General features: G+C 46.2%; 1 protein-coding gene and 1 pseudogene across 1 annotated transcript in view; both read right to left on the bottom strand.

Moving 5' to 3' along the window:
• The window catches only part of LOC119951818 (zinc finger protein 239-like), a 295,099-nt gene that overhangs the window by 81,462 nt on the left and 198,683 nt on the right, over positions 1 to 14,954 (bottom strand). The gene's annotated exons all lie outside the window — the stretch shown is intronic.
• The window catches only part of LOC119951769, a 111,660-nt pseudogene that overhangs the window by 70,070 nt on the left and 26,636 nt on the right, over positions 1 to 14,954 (bottom strand).

Raw genomic sequence — 14,954 nt, 5'->3', positions numbered from 1 at the left:
AGCTGTCAGTGATGCTCTGGGTGACCAACCCATCCTTGTTCGTTATGATGTTGAGCAGGAGGTTATCGTGGCCCATTGTCGAGCTCTCCCCCAAATCCAGGGAGCCCGGGGAGGGTGGGTTGCGAGGGATCATGCTCTGAAACCATTTGCGGTTGTCCTCCAGGTTGGCCAACATCTCTTTGGCATCAGGATAAACCAGTTCAGCCCAGGTCTCCCAGAGAGGATGCACAATTAAATCGATAAACCCAACCTAACGGGAGGAAAAAGAACATCTAATTAGGAAACTTGACATCTTTTCTATAATTTCTCCTCGTCCTCCTCTCAGTAATTTGACATCGGCCATTCAGCCTCTCTGTTCCATCAACCATGGCTTATCGTAGGAGCAGAAGTAGGCCATTCAGCCCTTTGAGCCTATGACTGATCCAGTTGTGGTCTTAACTCCACTTTGCATACACCCCCACCCCATTACCTTTGACTGCCTTGTCTATCAACAATTTGACCAACAACGCACCCGCAAATTCACTGTTTGCCTTCATTCCCAGAACATGAATATCACTGGCAAAGTCAATATGTATTGCCCATCTCTATTTGCCCTTCAGAAGTTGGTGATGAGCCACCTTCTTGCATACAACTAAGTGGCTTGCTCGGCCATTTCAGAGGGCAGTTAAAAGTCAAGCACTTTACTGTTGCTTTGAAGTCACACGCAGGCCAGACCAGGTAAGGCTGGTAGGTTTCCTTCCTCAGAGGACCACGAGTGAACCAGGTGTGTTTGTATAACAAAGCAGTAGTTTCCTTTGCACCATTACTGATACAAGCTTTTTATACCAGAATTTATAACAAATTAATGGAGTGTAATTTTCACAATTGGAGCTGTCAATGGTGGGATGTGAACTCATGTCTCATAAATTTGTGCTTTCCAAATTACTGTCCCAGCAACATAACCTTTGGCAACCCAAACCTTCAGTGACTGAATGACAAAACATTGAGGAACTGGCCAGTAGAAGGCACTGAAGGTACAGAATCAGACTCGTTATTCAGGTCCAATTTGCTTCTAAATCGGAGTAGATTATTGTAATTGTTCAATTTTTCAACCCTTTTACTTTCAATATATTTTTTTAAGTTGTGACTGCTGATGCCTTAATTGGAGAAACTGGTTTGTGGAAGTGAACAAATCCAGCAGTATGGGGCAATGGGACAAAAATTAGTCCCATTAAAATTAGGCATGCTGAGTAACACAGGACACTGTAGGAGATGGGTTACTCAGTGACGGTGTGAGGGAGCTCCATTAATATCAGTAGAGATACAGTCAGTAACACAGGGTGCTGGGGGGTGGAGTTACTCAGTGACGGTGTGAGGGAGCTCCATTAATATCAGCAGAGATACAGTCAGTAACACAGGGTGCTAGGGGGGTGGGGTTACTCAGTGACGGTGTGAGGGAGCTCCATTAATATGAGCAGAGATACAGTCAGTAACACAGGGTGCGGGGGGGTGGGGTTACTGAGTCACAGTGTGAGGGAGCTGGAATAACATTTAACATCAGTATATATACAGTCAGTAACACAGGGTGCTGGGGGGTGGGGTTACTCAGTGACAGTGTGAGGGAGCTGGAATAACATTGAACATCAGTATAGATACAGTCAGTAACACAGGTATTGTCCATTACGGCTCCCTCAGTGTTGCTCAGCAGTGAGTCATTCTCACTGCTGCTCGGGAATTGCACGAATAAAAATCCGGTGGACCTGAAGCTCCCAGTGTCCGACGAGGATTCCAGATCGATACTGTCCATTTCTTCATCATCTATGAAATTTGCAACGGCTTCAGCTGGGGTATTGTCCACAGTGGCTCCCTCAGTGTTGCTGAGCAGTGAGGCTTGGTCCTCTGGATGATGATCGATGACAACAGAGGAGACCTCACCGGCAGATCTGTCTTCCACATCACTACTGCTATTGACACTATTTTCCTGCAGTTCAATGTGACATTCAATGTCATCAAGATTAACAGCTGGAGTAAGAGATTCAACCATTGGTTCAGGTGAGCTGCTTGTCCACTCGATCATCTGACAGTCTCTCACACCTTCGCTGATCTCCAGTGAAACTCCCAGATCCTGCTGGTCATTCTGGCCGCTCGGTACCAAGATCAGCCTCCTCCACAACAGCTGACCTTTGATCTCTGACACGAGGGCCTGGAGGTTCCGCTCCTCTTCTGGCTGCTCGGTTCCAACTTCGATCTCCTCTGCAGACACAACAGCAGCTGATGTATTTTGACCGTTGACACGTTGTACCTGATCTCCACTGGAGATAATTTCTTCAGTTTCTCCAGTAGTCACTTCATCAATCTTTGCGACAGAAACGGAGCGAACTGCTCCGTGTATTTTACCATTTGCCCAACAATATATAATCCACGTAGTCACGATCATTGTTCTGAGTGCCTGGATATAATGTTCACTCTTAGCAATCGTTTTCTGTCTGAGCAATCTGTACTGCTCTCCGAATCCCTGGTGCTGTCGTCTTCGGCCAAGGAGTTGTCCACCTCGCTTTTGGACGTTTTGAGTGGCATCGGCTGGCTGGCGTCTATGGTCTCCGAAAAGTCAGTGTTTGCGGTCTCCCAGCTGTTCAAGCTGTACATCTCTTCGTCGGAGCTGTCAGTGATGCTCTGGGTGACCAACCCATCCTTGTTCGTTATGATGTTGAGCAGGAGGTTATCGTGGCCCATTGTCGAGCTCTCCCCCAAATCCAGGGAGCCCGGGGAGGGTGGGTTGCGAGGGATCATGCTCTGAAACCATTTGCGGTTGTCCTCCAGGTTGGCCAACATCTCTTTGGCATCAGGATAAACCAGTTCAGCCCAGGTCTCCCAGAGAGGATGCACAATTAAATCGATAAACCCAACCTAACGGGAGGAAAAAGAACATCTAATTAGGAAACTTGACATATTTTCTATAATTTCTCCTCGTCCTCCTCTCAGTAATTTGACATCGGCCATTCAGCCTCTCTGTTCCATCAACCATGGCTTATCGTAGGAGCAGAAGTAGGCCATTCAGCCCTTTGAGCCTATGACTGATCCAGTTGTGGTCTTAACTCCACTTTGCATACACCCCCACCCCATTACCTTTGACTGCCTTGTCTATCAACAATTTGACCAACAACGCACCCGCAAATTCACTGTTTGCCTTCATTCCCAGAACATGAATATCACTGGCAAAGTCAATATGTATTGCCCATCTCTATTTGCCCTTCAGAAGTTGGTGATGAGCCACCTTCTTGCATACAACTAAGTGGCTTGCTCGGCCATTTCAGAGGGCAGTTAAAAGTCAAGCACTTTACTGTTGCTTTGAAGTCACACGCAGGCCAGACCAGGTAAGGCTGGTAGGTTTCCTTCCTCAGAGGACCACGAGTGAACCAGGTGTGTTTGTATAACAAAGCAGTAGTTTCCTTTGCACCATTACTGATACAAGCTTTTTATACCAGAATTTATAACAAATTAATGGAGTGTAATTTTCACAATTGGAGCTGTCAATGGTGGGATGTGAACTCATGTCTCATAAATTTGTGCTTTCCAAATTACTGTCCCAGCAACATAACCTTTGGCAACCCAAACCTTCAGTGACTGAATGACAAAACATTGAGGAACTGGCCAGTAGAAGGCACTGAAGGTACAGAATCAGACTCGTTATTCAGGTCCAATTTGCTTCTAAATCGGAGTAGATTATTGTAATTGTTCAATTTTTCAACCCTTTTACTTTCAATATATTTTTTTAAGTTGTGACTGCTGATGCCTTAATTGGAGAAACTGGTTTGTGGAAGTGAACAAATCCAGCAGTATGGGGCAATGGGACAAAAATTAGTCCCATTAAAATTAGGCATGCTGAGTAACACAGGACACTGTAGGAGATGGGTTACTCAGTGACGGTGTGAGGGAGCTCCATTAATATCAGTAGAGATACAGTCAGTAACACAGGGTGCTGGGGGGTGGAGTTACTCAGTGACGGTGTGAGGGAGCTCCATTAATATCAGCAGAGATACAGTCAGTAACACAGGGTGCTAGGGGGGTGGGGTTACTCAGTGACGGTGTGAGGGAGCTCCATTAATATGAGCAGAGATACAGTCAGTAACACAGGGTGCTGGGGGGTGGGGTTACTGAGTCACAGTGTGAGGGAGCTGGAATAACATTTAACATCAGTATATATACAGTCAGTAACACAGGGTGCTGGGGGGTGGGGTTACTCAGTGACAGTGTGAGGGAGCTGGAATAACATTGAACATCAGTATAGATACAGTCAGTAACACAGGTATTGTCCATTACGGCTCCCTCAGTGTTGCTCAGCAGTGAGTCATTCTCACTGCTGCTCGGGAATTGCACGAATAAAAATCCGGTGGACCTGAAGCTCCCAGTGTCCGACGAGGATTCCAGATCGATACTGTCCATTTCTTCATCATCTATGAAATTTACAACGGCTTCAGCTGGGGTATTGTCCACAGTGGCTCCCTCAGTGTTGCTGAGCAGTGAGGCTTGGTCCTCTGGATGATGATCGATGACAACAGAGGAGACCTCACCGGCAGATCTGTCTTCCACATCACTACTGCTATTGACACTATTTTCCTGCAGTTCAATGTGACATTCAATGTCATCAAGATTAACAGCTGGAGTAAGAGATTCAACCATTGGTTCAGGTGAGCTGCTTGTCCACTCGATCATCTGACAGTCTCTCACACCTTCGCTGATCTCCAGGGAAACTCCCAGATCCTGCTGGCCGCTCGGTACCAAGATCAGCCTCCTCCACAACAGCTGACCGTTGATCTCTGACACGAGGGCCTGGAGGTTCCGCTCCTCTTCTGGCTGCTCGGTTCCAACTTCGATCTCCTCTGCAGACACAACAGCAGCTGAGGTATTTTGACCGTTGACACGTTGTGCCTGATCTCCACCGGAGATAATTTCTTCAGTTTCTCCAGTAGTCACTTCATCAATCTTTGCGACAGAAACGGAGCGAACTGCTCCGTGTATTTTACCATTTGCCCAACAATATATAATCCACGTAGTCACGATCATTGTTCTGAGTGCCTGGATATAATGTTCACTCTTAGCAATCGTTTTCTGTCTGAGCAATCTGTACTGCTCTCCGAATCCCTGGTGCTGTCGTCTTCGGCCAAGGAGTTGTCCACCTCGCTTTTGGACGTTTTGAGTGGCATCGGCTGGCTGGCGTCTATGGTCTCTGAAAAGCCAGTGTTTGCGGTCTCCCAGCTGTTCAAGCTGTACATCTCTTCGTCGGAGCTGTCAGTGATGCTCTGGGTGACCAACCCATCCTTGTTCGTTATGATGTTGAGCAGGAGGTTATCGTGGCCCATTGTCGAGCTCTCCCCCAAATCCAGGGAGCCCGGGGAGGGTGGGTTGCGAGGGATCATGCTCTGAAACCATTTGCGGTTGTCCTCCAGGTTGGCCAACATCTCTTTGGCATCAGGATAAACCAGTTCAGCCCAGGTCTCCCAGAGAGGATGCACAATTAAATCGATAAACCCAACCTAACGGGAGGAAAAAGAACATCTAATCAGGAAACTTGACACCTTTTCTATCATTTCTCCTCGTCCTCCTCTCAGTAATTTGACATCGGCCATTCAGCCTCTCTGTTCCATCAACCATGGCTTATCGTAGGAGCAGAAGTAGGCCATTCAGCCCTTTGAGCCTATGACTTATCCAGTTGTGGTCTTAACTCCACTTTGCATACACCCCCACCCCATTACCTTTGACTGCCTTGTCTATCAACAATTTGACCAACAACGCACCCGCAAATTCACTGTTTGCCTTCATTCCCAGAACATGAATATCACTGGCAAAGTCAATATGTATTGCCCATCTCTATTTGCCCTTCAGAAGTTGGTGATGAGCCACCTTCTTGCATACAACTAAGTGGCTTGCTCGGCCATTTCAGAGGGCAGTTAAAAGTCAAGCACTTTACTGTTGCTTTGAAGTCACACGCAGGCCAGACCAGGTAAGGCTGGTAGGTTTCCTTCCTCAGAGGACCACGAGTGAACCAGGTGTGTTTGTATAACAAAGCAGTAGTTTCCTTTGCACCATTACTGATACAAGCTTTTTATACCAGAATTTATAACAAATTAATGGAGTGTAATTTTCACAATTGGAGCTGTCAATGGTGGGATGTGAACTCATGTCTCATAAATTTGTGCTTTCCAAATTACTGTCCCAGCAACATAACCTTTGGCAACCCAAACCTTCAGTGACTGAATGACAAAACATTGAGGAACTGTACAGTAGAAGGCACTGAAGGTACAGAATCAGACTCGTTATTCAGATCCAATTTGCTTCTAAATCGGAATAGATTATTGTAATTGTTCAATTTTTCAACCCTTTTACTTTCAATACTTTTTTTTAAGTTGTGACTGCTGATGCCCTGATTGGAGAAACTGGTTTGTGGAAGTGAACATATCCAGCAGTATGGGGCAATGGGATGAAAATTAGTCCCATTAAAATTAGGCATGCTGAGTAACACAGGACACTGTAGGAGAGGGGTTACTCAGTGACGGTGTGAGGGAGCTCCATTAATATCAGTATAGATACACTCAGTAACACAGGGTGCTGGGGGGTGGGGTTACTGAGTGACAGTGTGAGGGAGCTCCATTAATATCAGTATAGATACATTCAGTAACACAGGGTGCTGGGGGTGGGGTTACTCAGTGACAGTGTGAGGGAGCTCCATTAATATCAGTAGAGATACAGTCAGTAACACAGGGGGGTGGAGTTACTCAGTGACGTTGTGAGGGAGCTCCATTAATATCAGTACAGATACACTCAGTAACACAGGGTGCTGGGGGGTGGGGTTACTCAGTGACGGTGTGAGGGAGCTCCATTAATATCAGTAGAGATACAGTCAGTAACACAGGGTGCTGGGGGGTGGGGTTACTCAGTGACAGTGTGAGGGAGCTGGAATAACATTTAACATCAGTATAGATACAGTCAGTAACACAGGTATTGTCCATTACGGCTCCCTCAATGTTGCTCAGCAGTGAGTCATTCTCACTGCTGCTCGGGAATTGCACGAATAAAAATCCAGTGGACCTGAAGCTCCCAGTGTCCGACGAGGATTCCAGATCAATACTGTCCATTTCTTCATCATCTATGAAATTTGCAACAGCTCCAGCTGGGGTATTGTCCACAGTGGCTCCCTCAGTGTTGCTGCGCAGTGAGGCTTGGTCCTCTGGATGATGACCGATGACAACAGAGGAGACCTCACCGGCAGATCTGTTTTCCACATCACTACTGCCATTGACACTATTTTCCTGCAGTTCAATGTCATCAAGATTAACAGCTGGAGTAAGAGATTCAACCATTGGTTCAGATGAGCTGCTTGTCCACTCGATTATTTGACAGTGTCTCACACCTTGGCTGATCTCCAGGGAAACTCCCAGATCCTGCTGGTCATTCTGGCCACTCGGTACCAGGATCAGCCTCCTCCACAGCAGTTGACCTTTGATCTCTGACATGAGGGCCTGGAGGTTCAGCTCCTCTTCTGGCTGCTCGGTTCCAACTTCGATCTCCTCTGCAGACACAACAGCAGCTGAGGTATTTTGACCGTTGACACATTGTGCCTGATCGCCACCGGAGATAATTTCTTCAATTTCTCCAGTCGTCACTTCATCAATTTTTGCGACAGAAACAGAACGAACTGCTCCGTGAATTTTACCATTTGCCCAACAATATATAATCCACGTAGTCACGATCATTGTTCTGAGTGCCTGGATATAATGTTCACTCTTAGCAATCGTTTACTGTCTGAGCAATTGGCAGGTAGAACACCAAATCAATGGGAAAGATTCTGTCAACAGCGAGTTAAACTGGGTAACTATGGAAACGGGTGATGTGGGATGATGTAAACAAACATGGTGGGTACCGTGACAACACGGAACTCTGTCACAATAGCATCATACCCGACAGTGTGATGTCACAGGGACCACAATTCCCCAATTTAGAGAATCAAGTCAGGAAGCAAAGAACAAGGGGCGGAATTCTCTGTTTGAGAGGCTAAGTGTAGACACCAGGACTGAATGGGAGGTGTTCCCCGGTCCTGATGGGGGTGTGACTGCCGGAGCCATTTAGGACATGCTAATGTGGCAGCACTCACACCACGTGGCACTAGTGCAATTCCAAAGCAGGCCCCGAGATTCACGGATACAGAGCTCGAGCTTTTACTGGATGCCATAGAGGAAAGGTGGGGCACGCTGTTCCCCGAGGTGGCATGGAGGTTGTCACCCACAGATGTCAACCGGGCCTGGGCGGAGGTGGCAGATACCATGATCGGATCATGGTCAGTAACTCGGGACCGAGTGGTCAGTGTCTATCTATATTTTCCAGCTATGGACACAGTGGGTGGGATTTTCTGCTCCCCCCGCGGGTGTTTTGCGGTGGCAGAGACAGCCCAACATTGGCCTTCCAATCCCTTCCAATGTTAATTATGTACAGCATTCTGTTAGTCGAGATCACTGGTACAGGAAATAATTGACTGTTCCAGCTTTTAAAGACTGTAGTTAGTATTGAAGGGGATTTCCTAACTCTTGGCGGGCACAGAACTAGACATGCCTCATCACAATGCAGAGCACCTTCATTGTCTGATGATGAATTAGAGGTGTTTCTGTAAAAAGATCGTCAAGGAGGGTTCCCTATTTTGGGACTGTAAAAACCCTCCCACAAGAACTAATGGATAAAGCAGCATATGGTTGCTGAGGAAGAAAGAGCTTGTTGGATGTGAAAAACACCTGGAATGCAACATCAGACAATAAGGTTCTCTGCATTGTGATGAGGGATGTCTTGCGATATAGTTCCAAGTCAGGATGGTGTGTGGCTTGGAGGGGAACTTGCAGGCAGTGGTGCCCCCATGCATTTACTGCCCTTTTCCTGCCAAGTGGCAGAGGTTGGGGGGTTTGGAAGGTGCTCTTTAAGGAACCTGGCCGAGTTGCTGCAGTGCATCTTGTATGTGGGACACACTGCTCCCACTGTATGTCGATTGTAGAGGGAGTGAATATTCAAGGTGGTGAATGAGGTGCCCATCAAGTGGACTACTTTGTCCTAGATGGTGTCAAGCTTTTTGAGTGTTGTTGGAGCAGCACTCATCCAGGCAAGTGGAGAGTATTCCATCGCACTCCGGGTTGATATGTAGGGTGGATATTTTGCATCTCATTCTTCTGTGCTTCTCAAATATCCAATACCTCAGCTTTATGACTCAGATTCCACAAAAGATGACGCATTGCAGGATGGAAAAAGGTAAGCCTGGAAACAACCGTCTGAATCCATTCTTTTTTAAAAAATCTTTTTATTGGCATCTCTCATATTTATAAAGGGTTGTATACAGTATATACATCACATTATTCTTTCCCGCACTAATTTACTTTATTGTACAGAGAGGTTTATTTTGTCCTTCGTGTAACTGACTCTTCGTACATTTCACTGTCCTCTAGATCAGTCTATAGTTCCTCCCCCTTCCCCGTTGTCCCCCACGTGCCCCCCAGCCTTCCTCCCCACTTTGGTTCAACTGTGTTCTTCTTTTATTTTACCTCCTTCCTCTTCTCTTGTGGTTTCCCCACCTTCCTTCAGTCTCCACCCCTCCCCCATTCTGACAAACTTCCCCTTTGACTTACACCTGAAAACAATAGAGGCAGTCGGCCAGGGTGAAGCTTAACGTCTTCCCCACGTTGCTGGTCAGAATCATCCTATTCCTGTTCTCCTTGTTCCACTCACACTCCCGTCTGAAGGTGTTTGGTAAAAGAATCAGAGGTGACATGGATTGGTTGAAAGAGTGGTGGAAGCAGATTGAATAATAAATCTCAGGAGGGGGGAATTGGATAAATACTTGTGCTGGAAAGAAATGACTGTTGGAAAGGATCAGGGCAGTCGGGCATGAGTCAGTCTTTCAAGGAGCCTGCCCAGGCACAATGGGCCGAATGGCCTCCTTCCTGGTTCATCAGCGACACACAAGTACACACACACTCACACTCCCATTGCCATGTCACACACACACTCACACTCCCATTGCCATGTCACACACACACTCACACTCCCATTGCCATGTCACACACACACTCACACTCCCATTGCCATGTCACACACACACTCACACTCCCATTGCCATGTCACACACACACACACACACACACACTCCCATTGCCATGTCACACACACACACACACACTCCCATTGCCATGTCACACACACACACACACTCCTATTGCCATGTCATACACACACACTCCCATTGCCATGTCACACTCACACTCCCATTGCCATGTCACACACACACTCCCATTGCCATGTCACACACACACTCCCATTGCCATGTCACACACACATTCACACTCCCATTGCCATGTCACACACACATTCACACTCCCATTGCCATGTCACACACACACTCACACTCCCATTGCCATGTGACACACACACACACACACTCCTATTGCCATGTCACACACACACACTCCCATTGCCATGTCACACTCACACTCCCATTGCCATGTCACACACACATTCACACTCCCATTGCCATGTCACACACACATTCACACTCCCATTGCCATGTCACACACACACACACTCACACTCCCATTGCCATGTGACACACACACACACACTCCTATTGCCATGTCACACACACACTCCCATTGCCATGTCACACACACACTCCCATTGCCATGTCACACACACACTCCCATTGCCATGTCACACACACACTCCCATTGTGATGTCATTAGCTATGGAGCATTAGTTTGAAAGTGTTTTGTTGCAGTTATCATGCAAACATGTTTTCCTCTATTACAGTGAACCCCAAAATTATTGATCGCACCTCACAGCACCCTGTATCATTCACTCCTTCTCTATCACCCGCGGATTTAAACCCATCCCCAAAGTCAGTTTGAGGATGATGCTCTGGGCTTTGCATGGAACATGAATGAGAGAACTAGGTGGTGGTGGTGGCAGAGAATAAGTAGGAGCCTGGACTGGCACCTTTGCTCAGCTGCAGAGTGCAAATAATGTCTCCCAAAGTCATTAGATTATGTACCAAACAATTTGCTGGATCTTGTGGGTAGTGCACGAGTCCATTACCTATATTTGTGTAGTTTACAGAACTGATCTACAATGAAGCGTACGGTTACTTCAGGATATCTCTATATAACTCTTGGTGTCAGAAGTCTGAGTTATACTAAAAGTCGTGAGTGTTTAGACTGCTGCTGGGCTCCAGCATGACACAGTCTCTTCTGTCTGGTTTCAACATGCAAGAGCCATTAGTAGTTGTTTATTGCCCTTCTGGCCACCCAGAAGACAACCCTTACACATCAGTAAATAGGCACAACTGTGGTCGGCATTCCCCAGAGAATACACATCTGGCCACTCAACTCTACCCTCCCCCAGAATGACATAACATGTGCCGGAAAGTTAGATATTGTACCATCGGGCAGAGCATCACTAGTTTCAGAGCTATCCCTTGACCTGGCACGTTGAGGTCCAAGGCTATGCCATCCCCGGAACCATTCCCTTGTACCCAACAGCCAAACATCATGGATGAGAAACATTGTTACTTGCGAATGGGTTTTATGCAGGTGTGGGACAACAAGAGCATCAAACCTCCCCAATGTTTGACACCCGGCTATTTAAAACCCCTGACCTCATTAACAACCCGGCGAAACACTACTCAAATATCAGTGCTCAGCATGTTTAACCAAAATTTGAAAGAGAAATGGAATTTGCTTCCTTGTGATAAATGCTTTTGGAAAAACCATTTGCAAGTGCCTTTTAAAACCACATTAAAGATGACAACCCAGTGAAAATCTCCAAGCATTCAGATGTGACAAACGCAAAGTGTTGCCATTTTCAGTTTTACAACCAGCAGCAGCAACATTTGTAGCAGTTTGAGTCTTACTGGCATAACTTTGAGCTGTTAGCAATGTTATCAAGCAAGAAGCTGCAACAGTATATAACTGTGATCACAACAGCAATGCTTCTTGTCAGTCTCAAGGAGATACCCATAATCTTCTTGGATCCGACAATGAGGAACCAATGCAGGCTGATGAAGACACCGACAGCAAAGATTCACAAATGCATGGAAAAGAGAGCATTTAAGTCGGGGAAGTCAACAAACAAGCTCGATCTTATCACATTTTGTATATTTTGACCTTGCTTGAAAGTTTGTATTTCAAAACCCTAATGTACGTCTGTCAAGAAATGAAAAGACAATCATGGAGTCTGATGCCCATGTCTTGTGTAATCATTACAACCTCAACTTTTCTATGATTGCTCAAGAGCTATACATCTTCAATGATGTGCTCCCAAAGTAGGTCACAAAAGTTGAAGATTGTCCATCTCATTGTGCAAAATGGACAATGTGCTGCAGATATTGATGTATCAGGCTAAAGATGGATTGAATAAGAGCTTATCAAGCTTTTCGGGCACGTCAATTAACTCTCAAGGTTTTAAACTTATTTATGTCCTGTGTTTGATTTGATGTTTAATTGCAATAACAACTACCGTTGCAGAAGGCGCTATTAGCAATGCCATTTTGAAAAAGAAGTTAAGGTCAGCCATAGCAGACAAATGGCAATCAAATCTTTTGAGGCAAATTTTATCTAAATAAACAAATGGATGGGTCTGGGTTGAGTGGGATGTAGAAATTTAAAATATCTCAAACCCGAACCAAACCACCTTGAATACACCCATTTTCGGTTTTAATAGATGCATCCTCTGTTCTCACCCCATTTTGGACAGCAAAATTCTGCCCTCAAGGCAAAATCTATCGGGGGGGGGGGGGGGGGGGGGGTGATCTGAGGAAGAACGTTTTTTCACAACGAGTCATAATGACTTGGAACTCTCTGCTCAGCAATGCGGCAGAAGTGGAAACAACAAATAACTTCAGCAGGGTTTTGGATCAGTATTTAAGGGAAATAAACTTGCAGGGCTATGGGAATAGAACAGGTACATTGGGATTTATTGGATTGTTCCACAAAGACCCAGCAAGGATTTGATGGGCTGAATAACTTCTTGCTGTGCGATTATGACTCTATAACTCAGTGAAAGTTAACCAATCTGTTTTAGAAGGTGAGTTACTCATTTTAATTTATTAATGAGGCTGCAGACTCATATTCTGGCTCCATTTAAAATTTAAACTTAGCCAAATAAGTTTCTCGGGCCTTGAAAAGCCACCAGCTAAAAGTAGGCGAGGACTGCTTTGCCCTTCCAGTACTCCTCATGGGCCTTGAGGAGCCGGAGTGCTTTCTCCCAAACCCCCAGATAACCTGTTTCTCTCACCTTGTGACTGGGCTCCTGCTGCAACAGAACCTCCTCAGCAGGAAGCTCCCATGGTATGACCACCCCTACCTACATGATCACTGATCCTCCTTTCTCAATCACTGACCCCTTTTTGATGATCACCACCACACATCCCCACCACTTTCCCATCTCTGTCTCCGATCTGTCTTTAACCCTCTGCAATCACCCCAACTCTCAAAGTTATGCCCCAGACACCCCCATCAAACCCCTCACAATCTCTACCCCAGCAGTACAAACCCTACCTGCTCCTGGGACACAATATCTGCTGAAACCAGCCCTGTCCAACAGGGTTCGATTCCCGCTTGGGTCACTGTCTGTGCGGAGTCTGCATGTTCTCCCAGAGTCTGTGTAGGTTTCCTCCGGATGCTCCTGTTTCCTCCCACAAGTCCCGGAAGGTAGGGAAGTTGAAGATGTGGTTGCGATGGACGCGGAAAAAGGCTTCGACTGGGTCGAGTGGGATTACTTATGGGAGGTGCTGGAGCGGTTCGGGTTTGGAAGAGGCTTTGTTGTCTGGGTTAGGTTGCTGTACCGGGCTCCGGTAGCTAGTGTATTGACAAACAGGATGACTTCAGAATATTTCAGGCTACACCAGGGGGACGAGACCGGGATGTCCCCTCGCCACACTGCTGTTTGCGCTGGCGATAGAACTGCTGGCAATTGCTGTGAGGGCCTCAAGGGGCTGGAAGGGGTTGGCCCAGTGGGGGGGGGGGGTTTGGAGAACAGAGTCTCGCTGTATTCGGATGACCTCCTGATGTATGTCTCAGACCCAATGGAGGGGATGGGGGAAATTATGGGAATCTTAGGGGAATTCGGCCTGTTTTCGGGGTACAAGCTTAATATGGGGAAGAACGAGTTGTTTGTAGTTCAGGCGAGAGGTCAGGAGAGGCGACTGGGGAAACTGCCTTTTAGAGTGTTAGGGGACAGTTTTAGGTACTTGGGTATTCAGGTGGCGAGGGATTGGGACAGGCTACACAAATTGAACCTGGCCCATTTTATTTTAGTTTCAACGACCAGCACCCGATTGAATTCACACAGTCTATAAAAAGGTCCTTTCTAGGGGTCGAAGCACTGCTTGATGCGGCTTTCAGCCTTTTAATGGGTGAAAATATATTTTTTACCGCAGTCTAGCCGTTTTTCTTTGGGTCTTCCGTCCTTCTGGTCTTTCTTCAGTCTTCTGATTTCTTCCTGGCTGGCTCCTCCCCTTTTGCCGAACTACGCCAGTTGTAGAGATCTACCATGCGGATTTAGTGGCACTTGAGACACTAAAACGCAGTAGAAATTTGAGTTAAAATTTCTCGGGTGCAAACAAGAATTGTTTATTGCCTCTATTTGTTTACAATTGAGAATCACTTAAATCTTATTCTCTAATAAGTCTGGTTAGCAAAAAGGACTTAAAGAGAAGCAACTGATACATAATTTAACTTTCAAATAATACAGAAATGGTTTCTTGCTTACGGCAAAACAGCTTGCATTTACTTCAAGAGTTAGAGTGGAAAAGTGAAAGTGTAGAGACAGCGAATAGTTTATATCAAAGTATACATGATTCATGAATAAAGATGGCCGTATGGACCCTCACGGTTATACCAAATCATATCAGTCTTTAGCCATCTATCTACACCCCTATGTAATCCCAATTG

The sequence above is a fragment of the Scyliorhinus canicula genome, chromosome 17 (assembly GCF_902713615.1).
Source record: "Scyliorhinus canicula chromosome 17, sScyCan1.1, whole genome shotgun sequence".
NCBI lineage: Eukaryota > Metazoa > Chordata > Chondrichthyes > Carcharhiniformes > Scyliorhinidae > Scyliorhinus > Scyliorhinus canicula.
Note: the sequence above shows the minus strand (reverse complement) of the source record. Positions and strands in the feature narration are given on the sequence as shown.